General features: G+C 48.1%; 1 protein-coding gene across 4 annotated transcripts in view; it reads left to right on the forward strand.

Annotated features, from left to right (window-relative positions):
• Window positions 1-23,871, forward strand: part of tmem198b (transmembrane protein 198b) — a 109,495-nt gene that overhangs the window by 33,162 nt on the left and 52,462 nt on the right. For 3 of the 4 annotated variants that reach the window (XR_009445967.1, XM_048533734.2, XM_048533733.2), the window contains exons 2-3: window positions 4,973-5,133; window positions 19,197-19,310. The gene's annotated coding sequence lies outside the window, so the exon portion shown is untranslated. The remainder of the gene's footprint in view (window positions 1-4,972; window positions 5,134-19,196; window positions 19,311-23,871) is intronic. The other variant, XM_048533735.2, reaches the window with a different exon arrangement.

Below are 23,871 nucleotides of genomic sequence, written 5' to 3' on the forward strand. Positions count from 1 at the left end.
ACAGCAGGCCCAGCAGCATCTCAGGAGCACAAAAACTGACGTTTCGGGCCTGGACCCTTAGAGCTCTGAAGAAGGGTCTAGGCCCAAAAGGTCAGCTTTTGTGCTCCTGAGATGCTGCTTGGCCTGCTGTGTTCATCCAGCTTCGCACTTTGTTATCATGAAATGAGGGAACCTCTTTTAACAAGTGACGTGGTTGGGATTTTGGAGGACAAACAACAAAGAACAAACTCTCGCTGATAGTGTGAATACTACAGTTCACTTAGAGAGTCCAACTCATATGGCCACTGTAGCAATGGTAATGATGTCAGCCAACTAGACCTCATAGAATCTGAGTTTCTTGATTGGAGGCTGTTACTGAGGTCCAATCAGGGAGCCCTGGCTGGCAGATGTGTGCAGGAGTGTCAGAGGCTCTTTTCTCTCCGAGAGCTGGCCCTGAGGGAGCCAGAACAGTGTGAAATGCCATACACGTGTAAATAAACGGGGACTTGGTGATGGGATACCAGCCTCTGTGGAGTTATTGCAGTAACCTCCACTTTTCTATGGAATTCTTCACCCAGCGAGTGAGGAATTCTCCACCACAGAAAGCGGTTGAGGCCCAAACATTGAATGTTCTCAAGGAGGCGATAGATATGGCTCTTAGGAATAAAGGGGAGAAATGTGGGGTTACAGGGACACAGTGGGATCCCCTCAGAGTATCACTGCAATTTGATGGACCGAATGGCCTAGATGTGTTCTGTAGATATTCTATAATTCTATGATTTTCTCTCATACTCTATTTTACCTTGGATCACTTGAAGCATGGAATTCTACCATAATCATAGTAACAGCCTAATGTGCCAGACGATGTCATATTTGCATGTACTAGTTCACTGTAAAGACTTTCTCCTGCATTCCTCAACATGATAATATCCCATGCCCTTTTTTGTATATTCAGTGAATAACAGAAACTTTGTCACATCAGGTCAACACATGGTGCTGGAGGTAACTCCACACCATTTCACATGATGTTTAAATCTGTGCTCTCTGCTTCTGGATCAGGTGAACAGGTTTTCGTTAGAAGTGTTCTGTCATGAGCCGTTGTGATTTTGAAGATCATAGAATTCCCACAGTGCGGAATCAGGTTATTTGGCTCATTGTGTCCTCACCAGCCCTCCAAAGAGCATCCCATCCACACCCACTCCATCCCCATGGCCCTGCATTTCCCATGGCCAATCCACCTAGCCTGCACATCCATGGACACAATGGGGAATTTAGCATGACCAATCCACCTAACCTACACATCTATGGACACAGTGGGGAATTCAGCATGGCCAATCCACCTAGCCTGCACATCCATGGACACAGTGGGGAATTTAGCACGGCTAATCCACCTAGCCTGCACATCTTTGGACTGTGGGAGGAAACCCACGCAGACACGGGGAGAATGTGCAAACTCCACACACACAGTTGATACCCTCAGACCATATCCTATGATGCAGAGGTAACATCATGAGCATGTCTCTTATATCCAATACTGGCACTCCGTCAGACTGACCAGGAGGCATAAGCCAACAGCCGGGAAAGACCTGTTTGCACAGCAGGTGGTGAGGATGTGGGGTTCCTCCCTGAGAGTACAGTGGAGCCACATCCAACACAGGCCTTTAAGAGAGAATAGAGTCATTACCTATAAGGGGAAAGGCGCAGGGTTCTGGGGAAAAAGGATAGTTTGTGGGGAAAGAGTCAGCATGGAAAAGACAGCTGAATGGCCTCCCTCTGTGTTGTAACTCTCCTTTTCGAGTAGGAGATAGATATAGTTCTTAGGGCTAAAGGGATCAAAGAGACTAGGGAGGAAGGGGGAACAGGGGATTGAGTTGCTGCGATCTTACTGAAAAGCAGAGCAGGCTTGGGAGGGGCCGAATGGCCTGCCCCTGCTTCTATTTTCTATGGTTTCCGTGACTTGACAATACTGTTTGATTAATATGACTTTTGTTGTTGAAATCTGGTGCCTGCCCTTCCTAATGCATCATCTAGAAGATGGAATTTCTTAAAGACCACAGAGTCTCAACTCCATCTGCCTCTGGTTGTTTCAAACTGCAGTAAACCTCTGACTTCATTCCTCCACCTCCATTGATTTGATTTCTAGTGCTGCATTACAGAAAGAGCATTAAATCTTTAGGGAACACACAGGGTAGGATGCTGGAAAGGTTGGGAAGCTATAATTATGAGGAGAAAACTCAAAATATTCCAACTGTTCCTGCTGGAGCAAAGAGAAGATTTAAGAGATTGTTGTTAAGAATGGTGGATGTGTTAAGACAGTGTAAATAGAGGAAAGCTTTTGTTGTTTAGGTCCCAAGGGGTCCATCAGTCTAAGATAATGATTAATAGGGTGTGGAGATGCATTAAGAGAAATTTTCTGATGTGAGCCAGCTGCATGAAGGACCAGGAGTGGTTAAGACGCTGTATTGAATCACTGCACCCTGTAGGTAGACCCACAGCCCCCTGAGGGAGAGAATGCCAGAATTCTGACCCAGCAACACTGAAGGTATGGCAACATATTTCTGAGTCAGGATGGTGACTGGCTTGGAAGGGGAGCTTACAGGTTTCTGTGATGTACAGCTGTATGACTCCATGTGATCCTCTCTCTGGAGTTGTAAGATCCCACATGATAATATTGTAAAGCACTGAGGGAGTGCTTCACCATCGGATCCCATACTGAGGATAAGACATGAAGCAGGGGACATGTGTACACTTTCAGTTGGTTGTGACAAGGATCATCTTCCTGGTGTCCTGGGCCAAAGTGTATCCTCCAAACAATAACTCAAAATTAGCTGTTATCTTCTCTACAAGACTGCAGTGAAGTCACGTTACAGGTTGTAAGTGGTTTGATGAGCAGTGAGGCCATGAATGACACTGTACACATTGTGAGTTATTGAATCAAACCAAAAAGACAGTGCAGGAGGAGATAGTAGGAGCTGCCGATGCTGGGGAATCTGAGATAACAAGATGTAGAGCTGGATGAACACTGCAGGCCAAGCAGCATTGGAGGAGCAGGAAAGCTGTTGTTTCAGGTCTGGACCCTTCTTCTGAAATGGGCCCTTTCTGAAGAAGGGTCCAGACCTGAAACGTCAGCTTTCCTGCTCCTCCAATGCTGCTTGGCCTGCTGTGCTCATCCAGCTCTACACCTTGTTATCTATTTAATACAGTGTAGAAGGCCTTTCGACCCAATGATTTGATGCTGGCTCTTTCAAAGAGCTAGGCGCTTCTCCAACTCTTTATCATACAACTTGCTTTCTCTATGTCTCAAACTTATATCTGATTTCCAGGAGTGGGCTACTGTAGCTGTATCCACCCGCATCTCCCTCTCGGGGTGTCTGCTCGGCTTTTTATTTACCTTTATTCATTCATAGAATGAGGGTGTCGCTTGCTAGGTCAGCATTTATTGCCCATCCCTAAATGCCCAGGGGGCAGTTAAGATTCACCCACATTGCTGTAGGCCTGGAGTCACATGTAGGCCAGACCAGGTAAGGGTGGCAGTTTAATTCCCTAAAGGACATTAGTGACCCAGATGGGTTTTTCAAACAATCAACAATGGATTCATGGTCATCATTAGACTCTTAATTCCAAAATATTTATTGAATTCAAATTCCACCATCTGCTATGGTGGGCCATTATCGGGGTTTCTGGATTAACAGTCCAGCAATAACACCACTAGGTCATCGCCTCCCCTCCTATGATGCAGTGGGTAATGTCCCTGTCTCTGAGCCAGTGGTTCACCAGAGAAGGTGCGTACATGACAAGACCATACAGGTTCAGATCCTTTCAAAACATGGAGTGGGCAAGATTCCTGATCAACTGTGTTTGTGATTTGCCCTCTCACTCACAGGGCGAGGGCATCGCTGGCTAGGCCTATCCCTAATTGCCCAGAGGGGCAGGCAGTTAAAATGCAACAGAAAGGCACTTGAAGCTTTAACAATCACTGTTCCTAGTTCCAAATGACAACACAAAAACAGTTGGCCCTTTGAGCCAGCTCTGCCATTCAATGTGATCACAGCTGCTGATCCCACATTCCTCCCCAGGTAGGGGAGAAATGTGCAAACTCCACACATCTAGCTACCTGAGGCCGAAATCGGACCCAGATCGCTGGTGCCGTGAGGCTGCAGCACTAACCAATAGGCCACCAGATCACCTTCTGATGATAGCTGTTAAATTTCCTTTCAGACTTGCCTCATCTCCTGAGGACAGGCCTGGATCTGTCCCCGTGACTAAGAGACTGATTTAAAACAGCATAACCAACACTTCCTGGCTATCTCCACTCCACACTGAGCCCTTGTTTCAAGAACAAGAATGATCTTCAGGATGGGGAATGTTTTGGCTGGAGCCTCAGTGATGTGGAGAGCCTGGAGACACTGGGATCACTTTCCTTAGCGTGGGAGAAGTTAGAAGAAGATTTAATCAAGGCGTTCAGGATGAAGGGTTGGGATAGTCAATAAGGAGATGGAGGAAGGGTCAGAGAGACACATTTCAAAGCCAGAGCGGAGAGGAAGAGACAATTTTTGATGCAGTGAGTTGCTGTGTTCTGGAACAGGCTGGTCCAAAAGGGCAGGGGAAGGAGAGGAACTTCCAAAAGGGAATTGGGTAAGTTCTTGAAGGGAACGTTGTGTAGGGCTGTGAGGAAGGGGAGCAGAACTGTTTGGAGAGCTGTTCCTCAGAATACACATGCGATGGCCCAAACAATATGCTTTGCTATATCAATCAGAGGTTCGTTCTCGTCTGCATTACACATTTGTACACAGCCTAATTGCCTGGACAGCCTGAGCTCACATCAATGCTGGCTCCGGAGGGCAGCGGTGAATTGGTGGCTAAATGCTGATCTCTGCTGGTACAGGGTCAGTCCGTTACCAGGGCTGGAGCACTGCCCTCACGAAGATCAAAGCCAAAGCACACACACCCTGTGGGAATTAAAAATACCCTTTCATTTTGTTTTGTTTCGCAGGCATTAAATGGAGAAACAGTATGGATGTCAGGAACTGGAACACATTGCCCTAAACACCTGAAGGGACTCACTTCATGTTAGTGCTAATCCTCGCAAAGTCTTCGCCTCTGCCAATGAAGATGTTCATCCAGATTGCCAACACCAGCCAATGACTACTCTGAGTAAGTTCAAAACATTCTAACCTTCAAACGAGAGAAGTTAAGGCCTTAGAGAGGATGCAGAGCCACAGGAGCAGGCTTGAGGAACTTCAGTCTATGCGGATGGACTGCAGAAGCTGGGATAGCTCTCCTCAGAACACCGGGGAGATTTAACAGAGATATTTAAAATCAGGATGGCCTTTGCCATCATGGACATGGAGAAACATTGGGCAGATTTTTATGACAGAGGAGCCTCCCTACCTCCCCACCTATACTCTCCTCTCCACCTATCTTGTTTTCTCTCCATCTTCGGTCCGCCTCCCCTCTGTCCCTATTTATTCCAGAACCCTCACCCCATCCCCCTCTCTGATGAAGGGTCTAGGCCTGAAACGTCAGCTTTTGTGCTCCTGAGATGCTGCTTGGCCTGCTGTGTTCATCCAGCTCCACACTTTGTTATCGACAGATATAGTGGGATGATTCAGTGACTGACATCTCAGCAGTCAGGTCTTTGTTATTGACTCATGGCAAATGGACGATCATTATCTCAGCCCAGTATTTCTTGCCCGTCCCTAGTTGTCCTGCGAAAGGTGAGGTGTGAGTTGCCTGCTTGTAATGTATTTCTGTTTTTTGCTGCAGGGATGTGTGTGTCTATGTGTGTGTGTGTGTGTCTGTGTGTGTGTGTCTGTGCGTTTGTGTGTGTGTGTGTGTGTGTTTATGTATGTGTCTCTGTGTGTGCATGTGTGTATGTGTGTGCTGTTGAGAAAGTGACTGCGTGTCTGAGCGAGAGTGTGAGTGTGTGTGGGTTTGTGTGAGACAGTGTGTGTGTGAATGTGTGTGTGTGTGTGTGTGAGTGAGAGTGTATGTATATTTGTGTGAGACAGTGTGAAAAAGAGTGTGTGTATGTGTGTGTGTGTGTGTGTGTGTATATGTGCGTTTGAGTGACTGTGTGTGTGTATGTGAGAATGTGTGTGTGTGTGTGTGTGTGTGTGTGTGTGTGTGTGTGTGTGTGTGTGTGTGTGTGTGTGTGAGCATGTGTGAGAGTTTGTGTGTATGTGTTTGAAATGCCACACTGAAAGAGCGCACTTTTGTTTAAAACCACACAGTGCGATTGTGTGGACTGTTTTGTATCAGTTTGAGAAAGCTTGCCTCACAGTGTAGTTTGTTAGCTCAGAAGGCTACATCTGAGCAATGACAGGAGCTTGGGATGGAGTGGGTTGTAACTTGGTTCAGACTGATCCCTGGGAAAATCGCGTGAACAGGCTCACTTGTGATTGTGAGTGTAAGATTTTTGCAGTGTTTTTTTACATTGGACTTTGCTTTAGAAATGGGCATTGGGTTTCTGGTACCCAGAGTAACTGCGCGGGAAGGTGGGCCACAGTGATCCCAGCAACACTGAAGGAACTGCTGACATTGTTCGTGCAGTGAAACATTGAAGAGAGTGGGGATGGGTATTGTGAGTGTTTCAATCCAGGATTTCAATCTATTTTGAACATGTTCCGAGCAAGACAAGGACATAGCCTTGGAACAACTGACTGCCGCCGTGACTCCTCCACCCTGCATGTTCCCTGCTGTTTACGATGGTGTCTGACAGGCAGCGTCTAGCTTGACAAATTCCTTTTCCCAGCACAGACCATGTCACCTGGCTCATACAAACAGCAGGACAGAGTTCTCCACGAGTTAGAACCATTGAGCAAAAGTCCCCATAACACAGCGGTAGACCCTCTGGCCCAACCAGCCGTCTGAAGTGCATCCCACCCAGTTCCATCCACCTACCTTTTCCCCTGTAACCTTGTATTTTCTATGGCTGACATACCTAACCCACACACCCCTGAACACTATGTACAATGTAGCATGACCAACCCACCTAAACTGCACATCTTTGGACCGTGGGGGGATCCCACGCAGACACGGGGAGAATGTGCAAACTCCACACAGACGGTCACCTGAGACTGGGATCGAACCCGGGTCCCTGGTGCTGTGAGGCTGCAGTGCTAAGCACTGAGCCAGTCAGAGTGAGGTAACTGATGGTGAACTTGGCCTGAGGGTCACTGCTGCTCGCTCACAGAAGGCACTTCCCATGATCTCTGCCACAACGGGACTTGAACCTGAGCAGTTGGCAATGCTCTGCAGGACACCAAATGAAAAAGGAGCAGAAGCAGGCCATTCAGCCCTTCAAGCCTGCTCTACCATTCAATAGGAGGGGAGTAGCCATGATGTGGAGGTTGGACTGGAGTGGACCGAGTCATAAATCTCACGACATCAGGTTATAGCTGGACTGGTTTATTTGAAAACACAAGCTTTCGGAGCGTAGCCCAGGGCATTAAAAGCCAGTCTCTCTCAAGCCACCAGCTACCCAGCCGACTGAGCGAACCATCAGATGACTCCCAACCCCGAGACAGACAAGGGCAGCAGGAGGATGGGATTCACGCATATCCTAAATCTTCCTGCACATCATGAGAATAAATATAGAATATTGTTGAACCATTTTTTTTCTGTTTCATGCTTTCAGGGGATATGGGTGTCACTAGCAAGACCAGCATTTGTAGTCCATCCCAAATTGCCCTTGAAGTGAGTATCTTACTGGTGCCATTTCAGAAGCAGTTCAGTGTCAACCACATTGCTGTGGGTCTGGAGTCACATGTAGACCAGACCGGGTTAGGATGGGAGTTTCCTTCCCTAAAGGACACTCGTGACCCAAATTTATTTTTAGTAATAATGAATTGTAGTTTTATAGCAGTCTTTTCCTGTACTTGTGTTGCAAAGAACAAAAAAATGTATAGCACAGGAACAGGCCATTCGGCTGTCAGATTTACTTAGGAAAAAAAACAGCAGTACAATGGCTCAGTGGTTAGCACTGCAGCCTCACAGTGCCAGGGACCCAGGTTCACTTCCACCTTCAGGCGACTGTCTGTGTGGAGTTTGCAGATTCTCCCCATGTCTGTGTGGGTTTCCTCTAGGTGCTCCAGTTTCCTCCCACAGTCCAAAGATGTGCAGGCTCTGAGGAAGGGTCACCGGGCCCAAAACATTAACTTTTTTTTTACATTGCCAGATCTGCTGAGTTTTTCCAGCAACTTTAGTTTTGTTTCCAAAGACATGCAGGTCAGGTGGATTGGCTGTGCTAAAGTGCCCGGGGATGTTTGGGTTAGGTATGGGAATGAGTCTGGGAGGGATGGTTTTCTTGTTGGGCTAAATGGCCTGTTTCCACACTGTGGGGATTCTATGATAAACTAAAATAAGCTTTTCCCTCTACGCAGTCTGTGTCCCTCTATTCCCTGCCTATTTGTGTATCTGTTAAAATGCCTCCTAAATGTTGCTATTGTATCTGCTTCCATCACCTTCTCTGGCAGAGCATTCCAGGCCTTCTGGGTAAAAAAAAATCTGCCTCTCACATCTCCTTTAGACTAACTCCCTCTCCCTCCTTAAACCTATGTCTCCCCGATAATTATTAATTTCTACCCTGGGGAGAAAGCTTCCTACCATCCACACCTCTCACAGTTTTGTAAATTTCTGTCGGGGAATTCTGTACGTTTTTGTTTGAAGTTAACTGAATTGAAGTGTTACTGAGAAAGGGCACATGAAGTGTAGGAGCAGAAGTCCATCAAATCTGCTGTGCCATTCAATGAGATCATGGCTAACCTGATCACCCTCAATTCCACTTTACTGCATTTTCCCCTTGATTCCTTTACTGATTAAAAATCTATCAATCTTGGCCTTGAATTGTCATAGCATTTTGCCTTCAACTCATCAGAAAAGTTGAAAAGGTATGTTAAATGGAAAACAATATTTTGTACTGCACTTTCTGTAAGCGTATTTAAATTCCACTAGCTGCCAGAATGGACCTGAACCACTGGGGTGAAGCTACCTGTCAGGAAGGCTAGATTATTGATCCAGGGTCATTATCAGGATTTCACCACCATTCTCCACTTATTGTGGCAGCCTGTAGCCCTTTCAAAATGGAGCGGATGGGAATATAGACAGTATAAGGGCACTGAGGTATCAAAATGAAAAATAATACGCCATTTTTACAGCCCAAGCCCAGAGCCCAGGCAGCTGAAGACATAGCGATCAATAATAATCAGGGATGACCCAGTAGCTAGAGATAGAATCATAGAATCCCTACAGTGTGGGAGCAGGCCATTTGGCCCGCCAGGTCCACACTGAACCTCTGAAAGCATCCAACCCAAACCTACACCTTTACCCTATCCTTGCAACCCTGCATCCCCATGGCTAATCCACCAAGTTTGCATTGGGAGAGGAAACCCACGCAGACACGGGGAGAATGTGCAAACTCCACACAGACAGTCACCCGAGGGTGGAATTGAACCTGGGTCCCTGGTGCTGTGAGGCAGAAATGTTAACCACCGTGCCACCCCGCTCAAGGTGGGAAAGATTTCGGCTAAGTTATAGGACTGGAGGTAGTCATAAGATGAAGTGCCAGGCCACAGGAGATAATTTGACCATCTCCCATCTCTGGGGTGGTCTACTGGCTGCTTGCCTGGATGAATGCAGCCCTAACGACACTCAAGAAGCTTAGCTCCATCCAGGACAAAACAATGTACTCAAGCAGCCCCACCTCCATCACCTACAACATTCACATCCTCCACCCTGCACGCTAGTGGCAGTGTGTGCCCTTCACAAGAGTCACCGCAGTAACTCTCCAAGGCTGTTTTGACAGCTTCTTCCAAGTATGCTGTATGCTAAGGGCAGTAGCTTTACAGGATCACCACCCCCCTGGTGGCTCAGTGGTTAGCACTGCTGGCTCACAAGCACCAGGGACCTGGGTTCGATTCCAGCCTCAAACGTCTGTGTGTGGTGTTTGCATGTTCTCCCTGAGTCTGTGTGAGTTTCCTCCCACAGTGCAAACGTTCAGGTTAGGTGGATTGGCTACTTCAAATTGCCCTTTGGTGGTTGTAGGGGTGCGGGGTTTGCTAGATGAGGTAACTTTGGTAAATATGGGGGATTTGTGCAGATTTGGTGGGTCTGCTAGATAGTACAGTCACTCCAAGCTACTGACCATCCTGACTTGGGAAATATATCGCTGTTACTCTGTTGTCATTGGGTTAAAATCCTGGAATCCACCCCCTAAGGGCATTGTGGGTCAACCCACAGCAGGGGGAACTGCAGCAGCTCACCCCCACCTTCTCAAGGGACAACTAGGGACAGGTATGTTAGCCCATCTAACAACGTAACCATGAACAAATAACTAAAGGAAACAATGCTGCCCCAGTGATCCTTGGGTAACTCCACTATGAACCTGCCTCGATCCTTAAACAGCAGTTGACTGCTGTTCTTTGTTTAGTATAACTGAGGCAATTCTGCATTCGTGTTGCTCCCTTTGTTGTCCTGACCAATTTTGCCACTAAATTCTGAGCATCAGTAGTGCCTCCTGTCTCTCTCTGGGCTGGAAATGTACTGTGGCTAAATGTTCCTGAAGAAGAGCTTGGAGATACTCCATGATGCTAATGCCAAGTCCCATTATGTCATGGGTTTAAGCGAAAGCTGATGTGACTAAGTGGCCAGCCCTGAGTTTGCTCTTTATTTGATAGAATCCCTTTGTTCCCAGACAAAGCCATTCTCACAAACCAAGTCTGATCACAAGAGGCCTATCAATGGGCTGTTTATACGATCATTAAATCCTGCTCTCGCTTAAGGGTTTTGAAGCCAGCTCAGTGCGTTTCGGAGTTGGCATGATTTATATATCATTTCGATCCTGGCAAAATCTCATGGCCTGCACTCATTCTGTCCAGAACGGCTGTTTAACGGTTGCCGCAGCGAGGATGCGGTCAGTGTGTGTCCGGGCCGAGGGCCTGCCGCTGAGGTTGTGTGCTTTAGCTGCAGCCAGGAGAGTGTGATTACCTGCTGTGCAGAGATCCACGCAACAACTGGGGGACCCATTACATTTATCCTCAAAGGCCACCACCCCATTGTAACAATGGGGAGGCTCAGGGACCGGCTGAGGATGAGGTGGGGAGGAGGGGGGCTTCATGAGAGTTCCACAGACATTCCTGAATGTTAACCCGGTGAGAGGATCGATTTTGCGTGATCAACAACTCTTGAAGAAAACCACCATTAGTTTGCCATCTCACAAAAGAAAAAGAAACACCTTTTCATGCTTTTGGTGGTGGTTTATTTTTATTATTATTAGAGCAGTGGAAAAAATCACTTTGGATAGTTACTTTACTTTCCCACACTGTCTGCCGTGGTTGAGCCAGACTCAGGAGGTCACGGTTTGACCTCTCACTTTGACAGAGCCGGGACTGACCATCCCACAGGAAGATCCAGGTGGGTCAGTCAGATACCCCCCTCCCCTGCCCCCCCGTCTAGCATGCCCCTCAGTAATTCGCTGCATTCCACTGTCTGTCGCACTCCCTCCGAGATCGCACTCCACCTCCCGCCCCTTGTCAATCAAATATCTGCCAAGGTCAGCCGTGAATATATTCCATAATCCAGCCTCCAATCTTTCCTAAGAAGAGGATTCTATGAGAAAACGAACCTCGGAGCGAAGCTAAGATACCACTTATTTCTGTCTTAAATGGGATATCCCTTATCATTATGGAATCATTGAATCCCTACAGTGTGGAACCAGGCCGTTCAGCCCATCAGCTCTACACTGACCCTCTGAAGAGCATCCCACACAGACCCAACCCTATCCCTATAACCCTGCATTCCCCATGGCTGACCCACATAACCTACTCATCCCCAGGCATGGTGGGTAATTTACCATGGCCAATCCACCTTAAAATCCACATCTTTGGACTGTAGGAAGAAATGGGAGCACTCGGAGGGAACACATGCAGACACGGGAGAATGTGCACACTCCACACAGTCTTATTTTGTAAGACTACAAGAATAAGGAGGCAGACGAACAGTACAAGGACGCAGAAGCGATGCTGCTGTTAAACAGACCCCTGCTTAGGAACACCATGAGTGGATCAGGGCATCACACCATAGGAAGAACATGCTGGCCTTGGAGGGAGCTCAACATACGTTCACAAGAATGATCCCTGGACCTAAGGGGTTAAGTTATGAGGAGAGATTAGATAAATGAGGTCTGTTTTCTCCCAGTTTTAGAAGGCTAAGGGGTGATCTTATGGAAGTCTTCAAGATATTTCTAGGAAAAGACAGGGCAGATAAAGAGAAACTATTTCTACTGTTTGGGAATTCTAGAACTAAGGGGCATAGTCTGAGAATTGGGCCAGACCATTCAGGAGAGATATTAGGAAGTGCATTGACACACAAAGGGTTGTAGATGTTTGGGACTCTGTTCCCACGAATTGCAGTGGATGCTGGTTCAGACGTTAATTTTATATCTGCGATAGATACTTTTTTTCAATGCATGGGGACTAAGGGATATGGGCCAAATCCCTTAGGGAACTAGGCCACAGATCAGCCATGATCTCAATGAATGCTGGAACAGGCTGAAGGGGCTGAATGGCCTACTCCTGTTTCTGTGGTCCTAGGTTCCAAAGTAATTCAACCCCTCAAACTTGCTCCACCATTTAATAGGATCACAGCTGAGATTATATTGGCTTCAACCCCACTTTCCTGTGCCCCTCCCTTCCCCCACACACCCCTCACCATCATAACTCTACAACTTGTTATTCATTAAAAACCTGTTTATCTCCTCCTTATCCTTACCCAATGTCTCAGCCTCTACCACACACTGGGGTAATGTGAATTCCACAGACTGAAGATCCTTTGGGAAAAATAATTCCTTCTCAATCTCTGTTTAAAACCTGCTACCATTTATCCTAAAACTCTGACCTCCATAGACTGCCCCAGAAGGAGAAATTATCTTCTCAAGGCCCACTTTGCCAATCCCTGATAGCGTCTTATAGCCCTTAGTTAGACCTTCCCTCATCCTTCTAAACTCCAGAAGGTCGAAGAATGAATTGTTCAAACTCTCTTCGCAAAACAAGCTCTTCATCTGTTCGTAATCACTCCATCAGTCGCCCTCATATCTTTCAACTAGACCACCCCTCCTTCTTCTGTATTCTGAGTTGAGGAGGCAATGGCCTAATGGTATTATCACTGGACTGTTAATCCACAGACCCAGCTAATGTTTTGGGGACAATAAAAAAAGTATCTGGGATTAAGAATCTAATGATGACCGTGAACCCATTGTCGATTGTTGGAAAAACCCATCTGGTTCACTAATCCCGTTCAGTGAAAGAAACTGCCATCCTTACCTGGTCTCACCTACATGTGACTCCAGACCCACAGCAATGTGGTTGACTCTTAACTGCCCTCTGGGCAATTAGGGATGGGCAATAAATGCTGCCTGGCCAGCGACATCCTCATCCTGCGAATGCATAAAAGGAAAAAAACTCAAATGGATACAAGCCCAATCTCGTCAACATTTCCTCAGGAGATAACCATCTCTAGCCCAGAAAACCTTGCCTAGACTGATTCACATGCCTTGACATCCTTCCTTTAATAAGGAGACCAAAATTATACACAATATTCCAGACGCAGCACACAAAAGCTCTAGCATGACTACACTACTGTTACATTCACAGTTCAGTACACTGCTACCTTTATCATAAAAGAAGAGAAGGTATGTGCATTTTCGTAGCTGCCTGTCACAAACCCAGAACTTCCAAAGTGCTTCAATGAAGTAGCTGTTGAAGTGTGTTCCCTGCTGTAACGTAGGAAACACGGTGGCCAATTTGTGAATGAGGCTTTGAAACTGCAGCTCCATCTGTCTCCTGAGTTACCTGGTCAAAGAGAAGCAGGGAGTTCTCTCAGAATCCTGTTCATTATGTAAACCTCAATCAATAACACAGGAAATCAGATGATCTTTTCACAGTGTGAGCACATCGCTGTGTGTACTTTCCCCTCCCCTTGGAGAAGTAGCAGGGAGGATGGTGCGAAGGGCACAATATCAAGAGGTTTGGTCCAAGGCAGAGAGGGACACGTGCCCACAAACCTCAACAATTGTCCACCGAAACAGAAAATTGGTTATTATTTGAAAGGAGAGAATTTACAGAAATGGGCAGAATAGAGGAGTTTGGGTAAACTGGTAGATGAACTCTAAACGGCAAATGGTTAGGAAGATAAGACCATAACACACAGGAGCACAATAGGCCATTCAGCCCATCGAGTCTGCTCTGCTATTCACTGAGATCCTGACTGATCATAGAGTCATACAGTTTGGAATCAAACCATTTGGTTTAACACATCCGTGTTGGCTGAGTTTCCCAAACTAAACTAGTCCCACTTGCCTGCATTTGGCCCAAATCCCTGTAAATCTTCCTCTTTCGAGCACTTGTCCAAATGCCTTTTAAATGTTGTGTCCACCACTTGCTCTCAAATTCATTCCATGCCCCTGGCAGCACGGTGGCTCAGTGGTTAGCACTGCAGCCTCACGGTGCTGGGGACCCGGGTTCGATTCCAGCCTCAAGCAACTGTCTGTGTGGAGTTTACACATTCTCCCCGTGTCTGCGTGGGTTTCCTCCCACTGTCCAAAGATGTGCAGGTTAGGTGGATTGGCCATGGAAAATTGCCTGTAGTGTTCAGGGGTGTGTGGGTTATAGGGGAATGGGTCAGGGTAGGATGCTGCATGGGGTGCTGTGGATTTGTTGGGCCAAACAGCCTGTTTCCACACCGTAGGGAATCTAATCTAATCTAAAAAGCTGTTCCAGTGTAGTTACAACGCTGGAATCTACCCAGCAATGTGGAAAATCACCCAGGTATATCCTGTACACAAGATGCAGGACAAATCCAACCCGGCCAATTACTGTCCCATCAGTCTCCTCTCGATCATCAGTAAAGTGATGGAAGGTGTCAGTAACAGTGCTATTAAGCAGCACCTGCTCAGTAATAACCTGCTCAGTGACGCCCAGTTTGGGTTTCGTCAGGGCCACTCAGCTCCTGATCTCATTACAGCCTTGGTTCAAACATGGACAGAAGAGCTGAATTCCAGAGGTGAGGGGAGAGTGACAGTCCTTGATATCAAGGCTGCATTCGACCGAGTGTGGCGTCAAGGGGCCCTGGCAAAACTGGAATCAGTGGGGATCAAAACCAAAAACAGAAATTGCTGGAAAAACTCAGCAGGTCTGACTGCATCCGTGGAGAGAAATCAGAGTTAAAATTTCGGGTCAAGTGACCCTTCCTCAGAACTTCCAATTCTCTCCACAGATGCTGCCAGACCTGCTGAGCCTTTTCAGCAACTTCTGTTTCTGATCTCCAGTACCTGCTGTTCTGCCGGGTTTCCGGAATTAGCGGGTATCTGGGGGGCAATCTGACTGCTGGTTGGAGTCACACCTGGCACAGAGGAAGATAGTTGGGTGTAACACAGAGGTGAGCTGAGAGTACAGGCTGAGCAAGTGGGCAAATGCACGGCGGAGGCAGAAGAATTCGGATTAACACGAGGTTATCCACTTTATGAGAAAAACACAGAAAGCAGAGCTCTATGTGAGTGGCTGGAAAGATGGAGAGTAGGGGATGTTCCAGCTGTCTGGAATATCCTTGTGCGCCAGTCGCTGAAAGTTAGCATTCAGACTCAGCGGGTGGTAAACAAGGCAGATGGCATGTTGGCTTTCATAGTGAGTGAGCACTGACTCCTACTTCCAGACTGGACCAGGCTCATTCCAGGGATTGGATAGTTTGACCTCTGTGATTCCCCTGTAATCCTGGCGACGTTGGAGATATTCCTGGACGACGTGGGGTTCACTCCCGTTCCGAGGAGCCCCGCACTATCATCTGCATTCGGGAACATCACCGAATCCCCGAATGGTTACGCCACAGGGGAGACCCATCATGCCCGCACTGGCCCCATTCTCTCTTGCCTTTGCCCCTACTCACCGTTACCCTGCACGTCGCCACCCACAGAGCCTGGGTGGAACCCAGAGAAAGGGTAGGGTCCCTTTCTTACACTGTTTTTAATGATGCCCCCTCTTTGTTTCGGGGCTCACTCTCCCCAGGGCGTAGGTTGTAAAATTCAGTGGGGCCCTCCTATCCCTGAGGACGGTTGTATTGGGGGGGGTGGTTGCTGCCTGATTTTAACTCTGTGGCTCAGCAGCAGAAACTCAGACCCTCGGTACAGTGCGGAGGGAGTGTTGGCTCCTGGAACAGCCCCCTAGCATGCTCCCACTAACAGCAATGTGATTCCTGACATGATGACCCCCCCAGCCCCTTTTTGCAGTGATGTTGGTTGAGGGGTGAATGTTAGCTCCAGGAACCCGCCCCCACCACCCCCCTCCCCCACCCCCGAGCGGACAGCTCTTCCTCAAAACAACAGGGCAGTTTTGGGGATTGCTCACATCCACCTGAGGGATGGGATGACAGAAGATCTGATCAACATCCCACCTGCCACAGGACACTTTAGTTGATGCTTTCCTCCCTCAGTGGCCACCCCAGCGCTGGAACAACATTGTGACTCTGGACAATGTGTCATTGAGAGAGGCACCGTGGACGTGATCGGCGGTTTCGGAGAAAACTGTTTCTGCTCCAAGATAGTAACCAGGGTCTGGTTGTAAATACAGACACCAGCTGGGGATGACGCTTTCTAATAAAGCTCAATATGAGAACACGTGTGATGGAGCTGAGTACTTCAATTAAAACAGGACTCATTTCCTGCAATTATTACTAGTATCTGACAGAAATGACTTCCCCCCCATCCCTCACTTTGTAAAACAGGCGCAAAATATATATAGAAATTTAATAATCTCAAATAGTTTCTCCCTTGTCCCTGTTGTAATGCCGTACATTGCCTACTACTCAGAAACGAGGCCAATCTGACCTTCATGTTTGTGCCAGTTCTATAACCCTCACATCCCTGGGCACTACAGGCAATTTAGCATGGCCAATCCACCTAGCCTGCACATCTTTGGACTGTGGGAGGAAACCGGAGCACCCGGAGGAAACCCACGCAGACACAGGGAGAATGTGTAAACTCCACACAGACAGACGCCCGAGGCTGGAATCGAACCTGGGTCCTACGGGAGTCTCGAGTTAGGCCATCATTTGTTGCCTGTCCCTAATTGCCCCAGAATGGAGTGGTTTCAGAAGGTGCTTTAGGAGATGATCTCACGGCTGTGGGTCTGGAGTCACACATAAGCCTATATTGCGTAAGGATGGTAGATTTCCCAGAAGGAGATTAGCGAAACAGATGCGTTTTGTCTTTACGAAGAATAGTGATCACATCTCCAACAAGATTGGCTTTCAATTCCAGATTTATTCATTGTGCACCAGTTACTGTGATGGGATTCGAACCACGCACTCCAAGCTTCAGACAAGAAGACTGTTTCATCTTGGGGGTAGGTTGGGGATAGTAAGTTATCTTAGGAAGAGTACTGGCTAACTAATATAGGACAGGGAGTTGGGATAAGGAGGGGGCATCGTCAAGGTGTCACCTCAATGACATCCCCTCTTTGCTTCAGGTAGTCACAGGTAGATAGGATAGTGAAGGAGGTGTTCGGTACACTTGCCTTTATCGGTCAGTGCATTGAGTATAGGAGTTGGGAGGTCATGTTGTGGCTGTACAGGACATTGTTAGGTCACTTTTGGAATACTGCATTCAATTCTGGTCTCCCTGCTATAGGAAGGATGTTGTGAAACTTGTAAGGGTTCAGAAAAGATTTACAAGGATGTTGCCAGGGTTGGGGGGTTTGAGCTAAAGGGAGAGACTGAGTACACTGGTATATTTTCCCTGGAGCATTGGACGCTGATGGGTGACCTTATAGAGGCTTATGAAGCCATTAAGGGCATTGATAGGGTGAATAGACAAGGTCTTTTCCTCAGGATAGGGGAGTCCAAAACTAGAGGGACACAGGTTTAAGGTGAGAGGGGCAAGATTTAAAAGGGACCTTAGGGGCAGGTCTGACTGACAGAACTGCACCTGCTCTGGGCAAATCCCAAATTCCCCCCCAGCCCTCCCATGCCAACTAGAACAAGGATTGAGTCGCGATTCGCTGGTACCAGTATCCTGGGGGTAGCACGGTGGCTCAGTGGTTGGCACTGCAGCCTCACAGCGCCAGGGACCCAGGTTCAATTCCAGTCTCGGGCGACTGTCTGTGTGGAGTTTGCACATTCTCCCAGTGTCGGCATGGGTTTCCGCTGGGTGCTCCGGTTTCCTCCCAAAGTCCAAAGATGTGCAGGTTAGGAGGATTGGCCATGATAAATTGCCTGTAGTGTTCAGGGTTGTGTGGGTTATAGGGGGATGGGTCTGGGTGGGACGTTTCAAGGGGCAGTGTGGACTTGTTGGGCTGAAGGGCCTGTTTCCACACTGTAGGGAATCTAATCTAATCTAATCTAATCATCCGGTTGACTATATAACCAGAACCTCGAGGACTCTGAAATCAAACTGAGAACTGCAGATGCTGGAAATGTGAAGCAAAACCACACTATTCACAACATGATCTCCTCTACAGTGAAGAGACACAGTGCAGGCTGGCCAGTCGCATTGCCAGATATCTCCACTCTATGCCCAAAAATGACCCTGAGCTACCAGTTGCCTGCCATTTTAACCATGTTCCCTGGCCAACATCTGTGTCTCAGGCTTGCTGCAGTGCTCCAACAGCATCTCATCATCCGATTGAGAACCTTACAGCCCTCAGGACTAAACGTTGAGTTTAAAGATTTTGGAAAATGAAGACTGTCCTCCATTAGTTCCTCTCCCATTCATTGGATGATGGCATCTTTTGGCCAGTATTTATTGCTCATCCCTGGAGTGGCACAGTGGCTCAGTGGTTAGCACTGCCGCCTCACAGTGCCAGGGACCTGGGTTCGATTCCAGCCTCGGGCGACTGTGTAGAGTTTGCACATTCTACCCGTGTCTGCGTGGGTTTCCTCCGGGTGCTCCGGTTTCCCCCAACAGTCCAAAGATGTGCACGCTAGGGTGGATTGGCCATGCTAAAGTACCCGTAGAGTCCTGGGATGTGTAGGCCAGGGGGAATAGCTGTGGAAAATACTGGGATGGGGGTGGGGGGTTCTGGGTGGCTTGCTTTTCAGAGGGTCAGTATGGACTGAAAGGCCTGGGTCCACACTGCAGGGCTCCTTATTCCCTTCATGATTTTGTATTCTTGCCATTTTGTCCTGATGAGTAAAAGAATGAAAAGTTTTGAAAATGCTCTTGTTTTCCCCAGACCTCGAAGCTCTGTTCTGCCAATTCACAAAGTGATACTCAGCTAGTATTTTATGAATGCTACCTTCCTCATACATCAAGGCCAGGTATCGAGCCTGTAGCTTCTGGATCAGAGGTAGGTACAATACCCACTGAACTATAAAACATCATCTTTCCCACATTCGTGGTGCTATATAAAAGTGAGTTGGTGCTGTTACTGAGAAGGAGGAACTAACATTGCCTCGGAAGTGTCTGAATGAATTCTGGCTGAAATGTCACGGGCTAAAGATTTCCTGAACTCCTGTCACTACCAGCCTTGTACTGATTGTTAAATATCAACTGAAATGGAAACAGACAGCACTGGTGTCTGTCAAACTCCCCCCCAGAGAGGCGCTGGGTTATCTCAGACTCCATAATCGACACTCGCTGGTATCAATTACTCTTTTCAGATCTACTTAACAGGGCTCTATTTACATTAACATCGCTAAGAGATCTTAAAGAGTCTGCAGGCACTGCCGATGGAAAGCTATTTGTACCTCAGCTGTGGCGCTCTGTGATCTCAACCTACAGATACTCAAATAAACGGAATATTCCCTCACCCAGCTGAGTTGTAAAATTGGCCGAACATAGTAATGCTGATCCTGTATTGTAACAGCATGAGTGCACCTGAAGTATTCACAAAGGAAACTGACTAATTCCATCTGCGGTGAGGAGGTGCCGGTGTTGGACTGGGGTGAACACCCAACAGCTTGAAAACACAAGCTTTCGGAGCTCAGCTCCTTTCCTTAGCTGGATGAAAGACTATCCCATTTATTCCATCTGTGACACTCATTCCTTCTCTCCTGTGCAATACGCACACCTACATATTTACACAGCGTCCGGACATCCCAAAACATTTTACAGCCAGACAAGGCCTTCTGAAAGGTTTTACTGTAGGGAACCTTCTGGTAAAATCACTGTTGCTCGACCTTTGACCCCCACCTGAGTGGGGCCCACAGTTTAATGCTGCAGCTAAAGGGCAGAGCCTCTGATAGTGCAGTACTCCCACAGCCGAGCAGCACTCTAATCCACTTCACAGGGGCTGCCAGACCTGCTGAGCTTTTCCAGCAATTTCTGTTTTTGTCTCTGATTTACAGCATCCACAGTTCTTTTGGTTTTTTATTTCAGTATTCCATCTGCTACTTCTCTGCCCACTCCGGGATGTTGGATGCCTTCAAGGCAGAAATCGACAAATTCTTGATCTCAAAAGGAATCAACGGCTACGGGGAGAGTGCAGGGAAGTGGTGTTGAAATGCCCATCAGCCATGATTTAAATAGCGGAGTGGACTTTATGGGCCGAATGGCCTTACTTATGTCTTATGGTCTTATGGTCTAGTAACACCCCCATCACACTCGTTTTGGGGAGGCGATGGCCTAGTGGTATTATTGCTGGAATATTAAGCCAGAGACCCAGGTAATGTTCTGGGGATCTGGGTTTGAATCCTGCCACAGCGGATGGTGGAGTTTGAACTCAATAAAATATCTGGAATTAAGAATCTAATGATGACCGTGAATCCGTTGTCTATCGTTGAGGGGAAAACCCATCTGGCTCACTAATGTCCTTTAGGGAAGGAATCTGCCATCCTTACCTGGTCTGGCCTACATGTGACTCCAGTTCACAACAGTATGGTTGACTCTTAACTGCCCCCTGGGCAATTAGGGATGGGCAATAAATGCTGCTTGGCTGGCGACACCCTCCTCCCATGAACGAATAAAAAAACCTATCATCTCCTCACCCAGACCAGGGCCTCACAGTGAATGAAATTTCATGCAGTACTTCAGCTTTTGTTGAAAGTTTAACTGGAGGCCAGAGCAGAGAAGGACAGCAGACTTCCTCCTCTAAAGGACTTTACTGATAGACCAATCTTTGTTGTCCACCATTTGTGAGAGTTCGGATTACTAACCGTGATATCACCACTTTACAATCTTCCTCCAGCACATGCAGCTCACCAGCAGTGTCATCAAAATGACCCTTTCTATGGCTGAAATGCTCTAATGGATTAGTGATCTACAAACCCAGACCGATGTTCTGGGAAATTGGACAGGCTAGGAGAGTGGGCAGAGAAGTAGCAGATGGAATACTGAAATAAAAAACCAAAAGAACTGTGGATGCTGTAAATCAGAGACAAAAACAGAAATTGCTGGAAAAGCTCAGCAGGTCTGGCAGCCCCTGTGAAGTCTGTGGGGCAGATGGAATGCGACGTGGCTAAGTGTGAGGTTATATACTTTGGTTGGAGGAACAGTGATGTGGACTATTTTCTAAATTCAGAAATGTGCAGTGCGAACGAACCTGGAAGTCTCTAGTTCAGGAATTCTCTTGAGGTTACCATGCAGATTCAGTTGGCAGTTAGGAAAACAACTACAATGTTTGTATTCATTTCGAAACCGCTAGAATATAACAGCAGAGCTTCCCTGGTCCCCAGTACCTTTTCCTTTCATAGATCATAGAACTCTACAGCATGAAAACAGGCCATTCAGCCCAACAAGTCCATACTGCCCCTGCAAACTGCATCCCACCCAGACCCATCCCCCTGTCTAACCCACCTAACCTAAACATCCCTGAATACTATAGACAATTTAGTACGAGCACCGACCAGACGGATCAAATTCCCAGCGCAGCTGCAGCAGGGAATCCCGGGTCCCGGTCGGACATGTGGGGAATTCCGGGTCCCGGGATTCCCTGCTGCAGCATTCAGGTTTCTTCACGTGCAGAAACGTGAAGAAACCTGAATCCGGAAGCAGCATGTGGGAAATCCTGAGTTCTGGAGGGGCATGTGGGGAATTCTCGGTCCTGGAGTGACAGCAGCAGGGAATCCCAGGTCCCGGAGGGGCACGTGGAGAATTCCGAGTCCTGGAGTGGCGGCAGCAGGGAATCCCGGGTCCCAGAGGGGCACGTGGGGAATTCCGAGTCCTGGAGTGACAGCAGCAGGGAATCCCGTGTCCTGGAGGGGCATTTGAGGAATCCCGGGTCCCAGAGTGCCTGCAGCAGGGAATCCCGGGTCCCAGAGGGGCATGTGGGGAATTCCGGATCCTGGAGCAACAGCAGATGGGAATCCCGGGTCCCAGAGGGGCATGTGGGGAATCCCAGGACCCGGAGGGGCAGTAGCAAGGAATCCCGGGTCCCGGAGGGGCATGTGGGGAATCCCAGGACCCGGAGGGGCAGTAGCAAGGAATCCCGGGTCCCGGAGGGGCATGTGGGGAATTCTGGGTCCTGGAGCGACAGCAGCAGGGAATCCCGGGTCCCGGAGGGGTATGTGGGGGATTCCAGATCCCGGAGCAGCACATGAGGAATCCTGAGGTCTGGAGCGACAAGGTGAAGCGATCCCTGGAACAGCACAACTTCCCTTGTTGCTGCAAATTGCCGGTGAGGAGCGTCTGGAGGCCGGAATGATACGGGACAGTTGCTGGACTTGTGCCTGGTGCCTGTTCCCACTTTCACTCCCGATCTGCCTGTTCCCGCAGACCCATTAGAGGCCCACTCTGTTCCAGAATCCCGGCCATCTCCACACTCTGGACCCCAGAGAAGCCACAATGTCGTGCCCACTGCCAGAGTGCTGCCCGGGTACACCAGCTGCCTCGTGGTGGAACCCAAAGGCCCTGCTCCAGGCCCTCTCAATGAATAGGCCTCACCAACACAGCCTCCATAATCCAGCATCCTCCAGGAGGCGGGGGGGGGGGGGGGGGGGGGGGGGGGGGGTGGGTGGGGGGGGGGGGGAGCGGGTAGAGGAAAGAAATTTTTTTTCAAAAACCAGGAAGAAATAAAGGGAAAACATGTGGAATATTGTGAGCAGGTCTGGACCCTATATCTAAGGAAGGATGTGCTGGCCTTGGAGGGGGTGCAGGGGAGGTTTACAAGAATGTTCCTGGCGATGAAGGGCCTGTCATGTGAGGAGTGGTTGAGGACACTGAGTCTGTACTGAATGGAGTTTAGAAGGATGTGAGGGATCTGACTGAAATTTACAAAAAGCCCTGGAGAGCATAGAATTAGAGAAGGTGTTTCCACCAGGTGGAGAGACTAGCACCTGTGGGCATGGCCTCAGAGTGAAGGGGAAACTCTTTAGAACTGAGATGAGGAGGAATTTCTGAAGGCAGATGGGGGCGAACCTTTGGGAACTTATTATTTCAGAGGGCCGTGAATGCCTATTCATTGAGAGATGTTTAAAACAGAGGCAGATAGGCTCTTGATGAGTAAACGGATCAAGGGTTGTGGTGAGGAAGAAGGAGAATAGACCTGAGGAACATATCACCCATGACTGAATTAGAATTGGCTTGATGGACTGAATGGCCTAATTCTACTTCTGGTCTCATGGATCTTGTGAAAACCCTTTAGGATCTAACAACTTTTCATCATCTGTCGTTGGGTCAAAATCCTGGAATTTCCTCCCTCAGGGCATTGTGGGTCAACCCACAGAACACAGACTGCAGCGGTTCAAGGAGGAAGCTCACCCCCACCTTCTCAAGGGGCAACTAGGGACGGGTAATAAATGCTGGGCCCAACCCGTGACACTCCGAACTGAGGGGATGAATGTAAAAAAAATACAAAATGTTCATGGATTCTTTTCCTGTTAAATGTCAAAGTTGTCCTTGCCCATAGAACATAGAACAGTACAGGCCCTTTGGCCCACAAAGTTGTGCCAACCTATTATCCTACTAAGACC

Source organism: Stegostoma tigrinum, chromosome 7 (assembly GCF_030684315.1).
Source record: "Stegostoma tigrinum isolate sSteTig4 chromosome 7, sSteTig4.hap1, whole genome shotgun sequence".
NCBI classification, from domain to species: domain Eukaryota; kingdom Metazoa; phylum Chordata; class Chondrichthyes; order Orectolobiformes; family Stegostomatidae; genus Stegostoma; species Stegostoma tigrinum.